The 11351-nt window shown below is 45.5% G+C and overlaps 1 long non-coding RNA gene across 1 annotated transcript; it reads right to left on the minus strand.

The window, feature by feature from the left end:
- Positions 1-5444: 5444 nt before the first annotated feature.
- LOC147365393 (uncharacterized) lies at positions 5445-9335 on the minus strand. The gene is made up of 2 exons (XR_015133764.1): positions 8984-9335; positions 5445-6497 (listed from the first exon to the last, which is right to left on the minus strand). It is a non-coding gene; the product is annotated as an uncharacterized LOC147365393 (long non-coding RNA).
- Between the last annotated feature and the right edge of the window lie 2016 nt (positions 9336-11351).

An 11351-nucleotide genomic window follows, 5' to 3' on the forward strand; every position in this document is an offset into this window, starting at 1 on the left:
AGTGGCTGGCTGGCGTGGAAAACAGCCCTTCTCTTTCTCAAGTTTAGTAAATTAAAGAGAAGTTAAGGAAACTGCTTAACACTCACTGGTTGGAAAGAACTGTGTATCATGCACGATTACTTACAGCCAAGTGGAGAGTGACTGGGCCCTAAATACGTGTTTCTGTCCCTCAGACCCTGTGTCGGTCTGTTTGGTTAATAACGTAATTAGTGCTGGGGGAGGGTGTCGAAGCTGCTGCCAGCAGCCATTGCTCTTCTGTGCGTTCCTGTCGCCCACTTGACTTTCGTGTTTCCTAGTTGTGCACACACACACCCTTACACACATCTACACACGCATGCCTCCCACACATGCCCAGGAGCCCCCTCTCCCAACGTGAGCCCTCGTCCTCACCCCGCCCCCCCCTACATTCTCTGCCTGGTCCTGTGTTGGCAAATTCACACCTCCATTCAGATGGAACGTTCCTAGAGGCAGACAGCAGTGAAAGACCACTTCTCACTTGCCTCTGACCTTTTAGTAAGGAAAGGTCGGCAGAACTGCTTGCTGTGCATTTCCCTAGCAATGTCCCTTATCTGGTACTCATCTGTCAGTGCTCTAAGACACCACCCATCTTCTAAACTAGCCTGGTTGGAGGCGGAAAACAGACGGCACTGCTAGATGCCTGGCCAGGAACTCAGGGCTGATCCCTCACCAGCGCTGTGTTCTCCCCTCACCCCATCTGGGTTGAACAGGGTAGTGCTTGCTTTCATGAGCTGTCTCTTCCCCTGAAACATAGAAACTCTTTGACTGAAGAAGCTGTGTTTTTCTGTTCCTGGTTGAGGGGCCACAGTGTGTTCTGGCTCGGGGTAGACGTCCATGGAGTTGTTCCCATCCAGGTATCATGACCCCTCTATGGAACTGGGGGATCCGAGAACAGATTTTCTCAGGTGTTTATCTGACAACCTACAAAGCCCCCCAACCTTTCTCCAGGAGAAGCCCAGAGGGGTGATAATGGTTGAAAAAGCCAGGTCATAAATTGGGCTTTCTCTACTCACTTGCTTTGGAACTGAGGAACTCCACAGAGGGCAATTTAAAAGGAACAGAAACAGGCTGAGAACAAAACTCCCAATGCTTTAGCCTTAGTGTCAGAGTGATGGAAAATAATTTTCACATTTGATTAATTATTAAGAGATCTGTTTAATAAAATATAGAGAGAGCATTTTGTCTCTCCACAATCGTTAGTATGACCCCAGACCCCTATTTTGGAGGTGAACAAAAAGCTATTGAGGTAGAACAATAAATTTTGTCCCCAAGGGTTTTTGCAGAAGTGGCCACAGGGCCATCCTGACAGATTTAAGGCAGAAATCCCACAGCTGACACGGAGATGTGTCAAACCCAGTGGCTTCCATTGGCAGGTCACACTCGCCAGCCTCACCCAGACATGTGAACAAAGCAACACCATTGACCTCAAAAGAAACCGGGCGTCAGTAGGGGCTCTTCCTTTCTGTTTTACTTTTTAAGAAAATTATCTCTAAACCATAGGTTCAGGTGTTTAGCATTCTTGATATTTATTTCAAATGCAGCAAGTCATCAAGGAATTCTATTCCTTTATGAATATATTATTTTCAAAACCCCACAATTTCTCTGCCCATGACTGTATTTTATTGGCATTTAAGTGGGAATATCTAGGTCTTAACCAGTAAATATCCTATATGAAGGAATTAAGTTTCTTGTTTTCCTCCAGAAAAAAAAAAGATGTAATATTATCTGTAAGATTTGTATGTAGAGTCTATTTTATTCAACTTCAGGCATTCAACTAATTTAAAGGTAGCCTCATTTAGTTTTGTGAATATACATATTAATTAAAAAACACTTGAATAAACATTTCAAAGACTGGATTTTTGTGCACTTTGATTTGCACGTTATTTTTGACTTTCGTGTGCTCTGCAGACTGGCAGCAAGGCGTTACCAAAGTCAGGCACAGAGACGCTCAGGCTGAGGTTACGCCAGGGTCCCCCCACACGCGACCTACTTCCGCATCTGTGAGGCGCGTCTTTTCCCTTCTCGCAGTGCTCCTCTGGTGAAGGCAGCATGAAAGACCAGCTCCGATTCAGAAAAGGACAAGTCCTCCCCACTTCAGACCCCAGGCAGCCTGGAATTCACAGGCTGTGGCCAACGGGCCTGTGCCAGGGCCTCCAAAGCCTGTGTTTCAAGACCTTCCACCATGGCCCACCTACTTGAGGACAGATCTCTCAAACATTCTGCAGGGAATCCCAGAACTTTTTATCTGCAAATATTTTCACTCCCCCAGCAGCAGTCACTATCTCGAATGGAAAGCATAGCGTGAAAAGCATGTCGCAGGGATGGGGAGAGCTCGGCGGCCTGGGAGGAGGACCTGCTGATCTTTCAGTTGCTAATCTAGTGTGTCTGTGGCCCCAGCCCCCAGCACGGTTCCTTATGGCAGGCAGACCAAAACAAGCACATATATCATGCTCTCCTAGGCCTCTGAAAAGTAGGACAATTTACAAGAAAATCCAGGAGTGAACAGAGAGAAAATATCAAAACCTATTTGATATTTTAAAAATCAAAAATACCTTTATGATTGACCTCATGCTTCTATTTTCTATATTTATTTTATAATGCACTGAATATATTGGAGCAGGACAGTAATACATACACAGCAATAGAATCAATATGCCATGTATAAATTAGTAATATGAATAGTAATTAATACCTGTATAACATACAACACAGGAAATAATACACAGTCAGCAATGCATGTAGGCAGTTTACAAATAAATGCAGACATTGGAGCCAGCTCCATCCACAACCCCCGGAGCCCTCGGAAGGGCCCTCCACTGCTAAGATGCCTTCCGAGAACCCTGTTCTTTCCTCCACGACTGTGGTTTGGGGAGAGTGGGCAGCGTGGCCTCTTGAGGCGCCAGGAGGTTACTTCTGCTTCCCAGACAATAAAGAGACGCATGCTGGCCTCTCCCAGCCCTCACCCTCTCCCCCTCAGGGCCGTGGAGAGAAGCAGGGTCGGGGTCCAGCCACTGTAAGGGAGGTGCGCGGGGAGGCGGGGAGCGGCTCACTGCGCGGGGGGCTAGTCGCCGCCCACTTGGGCAAATTGGGAGGCAGGGCGCGGGATCGGGCCTCTGTCAGAGGGAGCGGGGAGGGGGCCTTCAGAGGGTGGGACGGCATCTGGATCCATCTCATTAGGAGTGAGGAATGACTCATGATTCACAAAAGGTCATCGCCTACTGAGGTAGATAAATTACCTAGGAGCCTTCAGCAGAGTTGGAGGACCTATTTGGTAAGGAAGTTTTCATTAAATCAAGATTTTATGGCTTCTATTTTGTTGCATAGGAAAAGGGAAATAATTAGTAATTGGCGAAATAAGTGCGGGGAATAAAAAAGTGTAATGTTATTCTAATAGGCCTTGTCTTGGTCTTTAACTTTTCACTTGCAAGCAGCATTATTTTTTAACTCAGATGTATAAAAACCATCCACACTGAGAAAGTGGAACCAATTGCAGTTAAACAATTGAGGGGAGCACTAACCCATAATAGGATAAGCTTTAAAATGCCATAAATATTTTTCCTTTTTACTGTGTTTGATTTTTGATGATTCTCATAACCCATTGGTTAAAATTAAATAGACATGTTCTTTGGTATTACTCAAATACATTTTAGTGCTAAACTATATAAAGCAGGATATATATATATATATTAATATATTTGCCCCCAAATTGTCTGTTAGATGACTTTCTCAGATGGACCCCTATTTCTCTACTGACATTTCCATCTTGGGAGACACCCCCAGATTATAACAATAGTAACACTGAAATTAAAATTTCTCTAAGGGTGAATTTGACCTAACCTATTGAGGTGTTACCATAGTTTATAGGCAGATTTTTATGGAATAACAAACACTGGAGCCTTTCGGTCGGTGAAATATTTACCCCTCACATTTACATAGCCACAAGGATTTTTTTTTTTCATAGGATTCCTGCCTTTTTACTCCCAATTAAATCTGCTTTGGAGAGGGGTTTGTGCTCCTGTGAGATTCACAAGCTATCAGAAATAAAAGATAAACAAAGATATATGGAAAATAGCTCAATGGGGAAGGAAAAGAGTAGATTCACACTGATGATACCCATTGTTTTAAATGCTAACTTCCATGAATAGAGGACTTACTATGTTTGGTTTTAGACTAATCCTTTTTTAACCTATATTTTTTCTTTTCATCTTCACAACAGCAGGGTTTTCAAGAGGCTGCCTTCACCTCCATTTCACCAAAGAGGGAACTGGTACTCAGAGCATCCAGCCCCTTGCTCAGTGCTACATCCAGAGATGGGAAGCCTGGGCCGGGAGATGCCTGGTCCCCAAGCTGAGCTGGTGTAAGAAAATCCTCTGCCTGGAAAACATGGGCGGGGAAGAAGGGAGCCTAAAAGTCACCAACTGAGATAATGTGTCCAGCATGGTAGAAAGTAGACCACTAGACCATTTTGGCATGACCTAAATCAAATCCCTTATGATTATACAGTGGAAGTGAGAAATAGATTCAAGGGATTAGATCTGAGAGACACAGTGCCTGATAAACTATGGACGGAGGTTTGTGACACTGTATAGGAGGCAGGGATCAAGACCATCCCTAAGAAAAAGAAATGCGAAAAGGCAAAATGGCCGTCTGAGGAGAACTTACAAATTGCTGAGAAAAGAAGAGAACCGAAAGGCAAAGGAGAAAAGGAAAGATATACCCATCTGAATGCAGAGGTTCACAGAATAGCAAGGAGAGATAAGAAAGCCTTCCTCAGTGATCAATGAAAGAAATAGAGGAAAACAATAGGATGGGAAAGACCAGAGATCTCTTCAAGAAAATTAGAGATACCAAGGGACTATTTCATGCAAAGATGGACACAATAAAGGACAGAAATGGTATGGACCTAACAGAAGCAGAAGATGCTAAGAAGAGGTGGCAAGAATACACAGAAGAACTATACAAAAAAGACCTTCACGACCCAGATAATCACGATGGTGTGATCACTCACCTAGAGCTAGACATCCTGGAATGTGAAGTCAAGTGGGCCTTAGGAAGCATCACTACAAACAAAGCTAGTGGAGGTGATGGATTCCAGTTGAGCTATTTCAAATCCTGAAAGATGATGCTGTGAAAGTGCTGCACTCAATATGCCAGCAAATCTGGAAAACTCAGCAGTGGCCACAGGACTGGAAAAGGTCAGTTTTCATTCCAATCCCCCTAAGAAAGGCAATGCCAAAGAATGCTCAAACTACCGCACAATTGCACTCATCTCACATGCTAGTAAAGTAATGCTCAAAATTCTCCAAGCCAAGCTTCATCAGTACATGAGCCATGAACTTCCAGATGTTCAAGCTGGATTTTGAAAAGGCAGAGGAACCAGAGATCAAATTGCCAACACCCATTGGATCATCAAAAAAGCAAGAGAGTTCCAGAAAAATATCTATCTGCTGCTTTATTGACTCTGCCAAAGCCTTTGACTGTGTGGATCACAACAAACTGTGGAAAATTCTTCAAGAGATGGGAATACCAGACCACCTGACCTGCCTCCTGAGAAATCTGTATGCAGGTCAGGAAGCAACAGGTAGAACTGAACATGGAACAATAGACTGGTTCCAAATCAGGAAAGGACTACGTTAAGGCTGTATATTGTCATCCTGCTTATTTAACTTATGTGCAGAGTACATCATGAGAAACACTGGGCTGGATGAAGCACAAGCTGGAGATTGCCAGGAGAAATATCAGTAGCCTCAGATATGCAGATACCACCACCCTTAAGGCAGAACACGAAGAACTAAACAGCCTCTTGATGAAAGTGAAAGAGGAGAGTGAAAAGTTGGCTTAAAACTCAACATTCAGAAAATTAAGATCATGGCATCCGGTCCCATTACTTCATGGTAAATAAAAGGGGAACCAATGGAAACAGTGGCTGACTTTATTTTCTTGGGCTCCAAAATCACTGCAGATAGTGACTGCAGCCATGAAATTAAAAGATGCTTGCTCCTTGGAAGAAAAGCTATGACAAATCTAGACAGCATATTAAAAAGCAGAGACATTACTTTGCCAACAAAGGTCCATCTAGTCAAAGCTTTGGTTTTTCCAGTAGTCATGTATGGATGTGAGCGCTGGACTATAAAGAAAGCTGAGCGCTGAAGAATTGATTCTTTTGAATTGTGGTGTTGGAGAAGACTCTTGAGATTGCCTTGGACTGCAAGGAGATCCAACCAGTCCATCCTAAAGGAGATCAGTCCTGAATATTCATTGGAAGGACTGATGTTGAAGCTGAAGCTCCAATACTTTGGCCACCTGATGCAAAGAACTGACTCATTTGAAATGATCCTGATGCTGGAGAAGATTGAAGGCAAGAGGAGAAGGGGACGACAGAGGATGAGATGGTTGGATGGCATCACCAACTCGATGGACATGGGTTTGGGTGGACTCCGGGAGATGGTGATGGACAGGGAGGCCGGGCGTGCTGCAGTCTGCAAAGAATCAGACACAACTGAGTGACTGAGCTGAACTGATGGTACCTGGAGCTCATCCATTATTAAATCATTGACTTCATGTAAAAAGGCCCAAGTAGTGTGTGTTCCCCATCATGGACTCGGATAGGAGCTGGGTTTTACCAGCACATGAGAAAGATGCAAATGTTTTCATAAAGGGTACGTGATGGACAACAGGCATAAATGTGGCTTTGGCTTATAGATGTTTCCAAGCGTCTCCCCTTCCCCCGTTTCCTCAGTTCTTTATCTAATATCATTTAAATAAGTATCAAATAATGACATTCTTAACCATTTGTCTAGGGAGAGTATTCTACTCACTAATAGATCTCCCTGTCAGGGAATTTTTATGGATAATTATTTAGCGACTTTTCGCTATGAATCTTGAAAAGGAGCAGCACGGATGGGGAAGCACCCGCGTTTGCTTGTGATCCTGATGATTTCAGGTGGTGCCAGTGACATCAGTGGAAAGTGTGTCCGTTACTTGGTTTACGACCCAGTGAGTGACATCTGTCGGGCCTCCAACTGCCGAGAGACCAAGTGACTGTCCCATGAGCGCCCCTCTTCCTCTGATTGGACTCTGCTTCACCGGGCTTGACAGAGCCTTCCACCCGGGGAGCACCACCCAATCTCTGGCCCTTGGCCATCTCAGATAGAGATGTGCCCTCGGTAAGTCCTTTTTCCTGTCCTGTTTAAATCTCATGCAATACTTGAGAGCTCTGCCGTCCAGTTCAGAAATAACCAGATTTCTTTTCCTCTTGGCTTCAAGGGTGTGTGCCTGCCCTCTTTGACCTCTGCCCCAGGGGACCTCAGCCAAATATATCAAGGTAGAGTTTCCTAAAACCGCAAAGAAACCAGAACCCTAAAAGGCCTTTTACAGAAATGACTCTTGGGAAAGCTTAGCTATTTTGCCCCAGGAAAATTAACATTGTGTTAACCTACCTGTTCTCTTAAACTCTTTTTGGAAAAGGTAGCGGCTAGTTCATTTTTAACTATAACAAGCATCCTATTTGTATTTACTTTTCATGCCACCAACAACGTACTTGGTATTGAGTTGAATAGGGCTCCAAGAGAAAATACAATTAATGAATAGTCACAAGGCTGCTAATCTGATCAATGCTTGTCTGTGACCACAACTGCTCAGAGCCTGTGGCAGCGAAAAGGACCACACTGGCTGGCGGAGCGTGTGTAGTCTGTTAACTATTTGGGGGGCTGGGGAGGGGTGCTGTGATGTAAATAGATGTGGGGAGGAGAGAGGGTGTCTAGCGGGGAAGAAGGGAACCAGCTGGAGGGCTCTAGCTCAGGGAGGTTTTCCTCCCATTCCTCTGCCACTCCTCTCCTCTTTGCAGTGGCACCAAACACCTCCTGAAGACAAGAGTGTTCTAGCCCCGATGTGCGCCGGTGAGGATGCAAGGGCCCGGACCTCAGGGGCTCACAGCTCGATGGGCGAGGACCCAGAAGCAGGCACTTCTCTGGAGACATCGCAGAAGGTGGTGGGCTGTGTGGACTGACTTCCTCGAAGTTATCAGCGCCAAGGCCTTGCACGATGAGACCCCACATGGCCTTTTCCAGGTGCCACAGGGCCTCTGTGAGGCCCAGCTCTCCGGGTCGACACTGTGCCCGTGAGTCTTGGCACATCGCGTACTCGAGCCCTTCCCAGCGCCCTGGCACAGTTTGATCGATGCTGCAGCTAAGTGCACAAGCCATCACGCCAATATCTGACAGATCGATGGAAGCCGGCACCCTGGGCTGACTGTGAGGTCAGCGGGAGGCCTCAGAAGGGGTTTGTTCAGTGCCTGTTTGGGGCTCCGGCTCCTCCATCTTCCCCCTCGGATGGCCGCAAGCTGGGCTCTGGACCGGCCGGTGAGGCCTCACCCTCCAGTTAAGCCGGTGCCAGACCCCAGGAGGGTAGCGAGGGCTCCTGGGAAGGCCCTGGACAGGGAGCATGAGGGGGGAGGAGCTCCACTGCCAGACCCCAGGAGGGTAGCGAGGGCTCCTGGGAAGGCCCCGGACAGGGAGGATGAGGGGGGAGGAGCTCTTCTCTCAGCAACTAGGGGGCTGCTTTGTTGGTGGCTCGCTCCGCCGGGATGTCCCATTCTCAGCTAATGAACTGCTTAAGTGTGTGCATGGGGAGAAAAGCCGGGAATGGAAGTCCTGGGCGTAAAACAATATCAGCAGTCCGGGAGGTTGCCCGAGCAGGAAAGAACAGCTCAACCTAAGGGGGCCTTTCAAATGCCTAGTTTTGTTCTGAAGTTGCCGGCCTGCTTCTCTTTCTCCTCTCTTTTTTAAAATTCCTTTTAAAACCATTACAATCAAGCATTTATTACTACAATATTGAGGCCAGGGGAAGTACTTCTATGAGCTATTCAAGCCCAAAAGCCTCAAAGAAGATGGGACTCTGACGGTCTAATTGATTTTCTTCTAGAATAAAATTAAAAGCCAGGCAGAGAGCAGCAAATAGCACTCACCTTTATTGCACGCCTCGGAGCTTCGTAAATAGAGGGCGACGTTTCACTGTTGGGTTTAGGGTGAGGGAGGAGGGTTATGAGAAAATGAAAAACAATTAGGTTGAGAAAGCGTGGGTGGCAGGCGGCAGGGTGGAGGCCCCGCTGCAGGGAGGAGGCCCCGCAGGCTGCAGGCTCGGGAGAAGAGTGCTCCCTCTCTGACTCCCGGTCCCTGCCTCCAGGCCCGAGGAGCCGAGGTGCTTCCCCTTGGCAGACTGTAAACACACCAGAGTCCTCTCCCTGCGATCCCTGGGAAATGAGAGGCCATTTCTTGCTCGTTAACTGGAAGAAACCGCCGATGTGAAAGCGGCCGCCCAGCCTGGGCACCGCTAATGGAATTTTTAACTCGGCCTAACTGCACCTGAAGGTAATCAGCTCTGGGCCCGTCGTGCATCCTAAGTCCCCGTCAGGCTGACAGGAGGGCGGAATGAGAGGCTTTGATCACACTTCTCTCCAGGGCACTGTTTCCACCGGCTGGGGCACGAGCCTGCGGGCCGCGGCCTGGGGCTGTGCTCCCCGCCAACCCCAGACACCCCCATCCTGGTGTGGGGCCCTGACTTGGCTTCTGCTCCCCCTGGAGACGGAGAGCATGGAAGTTCAGGGTGTTAAAGTAAGGCTCTGCCCTCCAAAACCTTCACACAGAGCTGTATTTCTGGAAGGAAGCAATTTGTACATTCCAGTTTTCAGTATTCACTCCAACTCTGAAGTCACGGAATGTTTTTAAAAGAGTGCCCAGTCATTGAAAATGCCAGCCAGGTATTTTGAAGTTGGTTTCTCCTCTTAAGGTGAGGCAGAATCTTCAACCAGGGAACGTTCAAGAAGCAAGAACGTCAGAAAGAAGACTGGGGTAATTTTAAAGGGGACACTCTGGTCGTTTGTGTAACTTTTTCCCCTTCCCTCCTCTAGTTTCATTTTAGAAGCTTGAAAATACAATTTTTTCCCCTTTACCAATTTTGTGTTTTTCTATTTGGCAAACATTGATTCTTTTCTGTGTCCCAAATGGAGGTAAAATTAACTTGTCTGTTTCTTAAACAAAAATAAATAAACAACTTCAATATGTATAGCACAGGACCCTGCCAAACGCTCTTTGGAGTATGCCAGTGTCACCAAGGAATGTCAGCCCAGCACCATGATTAGCATTTTACAATTGCTACAGAGCCGAGTGTTGAGAGAATAGCAAATGCTGTTTTGTGCCTCATGAAAATTACAGCTAAAGAAATGGAATTTTTTCCGTCATATAGCAGGAAATTAGAAACGAATCTGAGAGCCTGGGCTCCAGATAACTTTCTTTCTCAAGTTACTAATTTTAAGATAAAAATTGAGGTCTAAAAATGTATGCAAAAGTTAATTTAGTTCTACTTTTTAAAAACTTTCTTGTTTAAAGTTTTATGAGTTCAGTGTAGATGGATTTTTTAACCCCAATTCCCAGCTTGAAAAATAGTTATTGTAAGTAAGTGAAACCACAAGCTACAGATGAGAAATATTTGCCTGATATTTGCCTATTATACCTGATAAGGACTTGTATGTAGAATATATAAAGAACTCTGACAATAATCAGACAAAAAAATAATAACAATTAAAAATGGGCAAAAGAAGGCTGAAAAGACACTTCTCCAGAGAAGATAAATAACCAATTAGTTCATGAGAACGTGTTCGACACTATTGAGTATCAGGGAAATGCAAATTAAAGCTAGAGTGAGATCTCACTCCACACCTGGGAGGATTGTAAACTGAAAGACCGTATCAAGCATTGATGAGGATATAGAAGAACCAGGCTTTCTCATACCTTGCTAGTAAGAATGTAAACTCATACAGCTACTTTGAAAAACAGATCAGCAGTTTCTTGAAATACTGACCAAATATTTATCACACAACCCATCAATCCCACTCTTAGGAATTTACCTAAGAGAAATGAGAACAGGGCCACAAAAAGACCTACAAGCAAATGTTAGTAGTTCATGTATTCAGAATTGCTCCAAAGAGCAACGTCACTAGCTAGTGAGCAATTACAGAAATTGTGGTATATCCATTCAATGGAATATGATTCAGCAATAAAAAGGAATGAATTGGCACACAGCTACATGGATGACTCTCAATAACATCTTACAAAGTGAAAGAAGTCAGACACAACCAACCACATACTGTAAGATTTTTTTTTTTATTTTAAAGATGACGTCATCGTAGCTGGGCGGTGTCGGAAGGTCCCACCAATGGGAGACAGGCAAAGTGGCTTGCTCTCTGTATCTCTTGGCCAATACTAACAAAGCAAAAGGGGGCCCGGTTGTTGGTATAGAACCAATGGAAAACAGAGAAGGAGCATGAGGCGGAGTTG

Source organism: Bos grunniens, chromosome 10 (genome assembly GCF_055505025.1).
Source record: "Bos grunniens cultivar Pamir isolate PY7600 chromosome 10, Bosgru_T2T1.0, whole genome shotgun sequence".
NCBI classification, from domain to species: domain Eukaryota; kingdom Metazoa; phylum Chordata; class Mammalia; order Artiodactyla; family Bovidae; genus Bos; species Bos grunniens.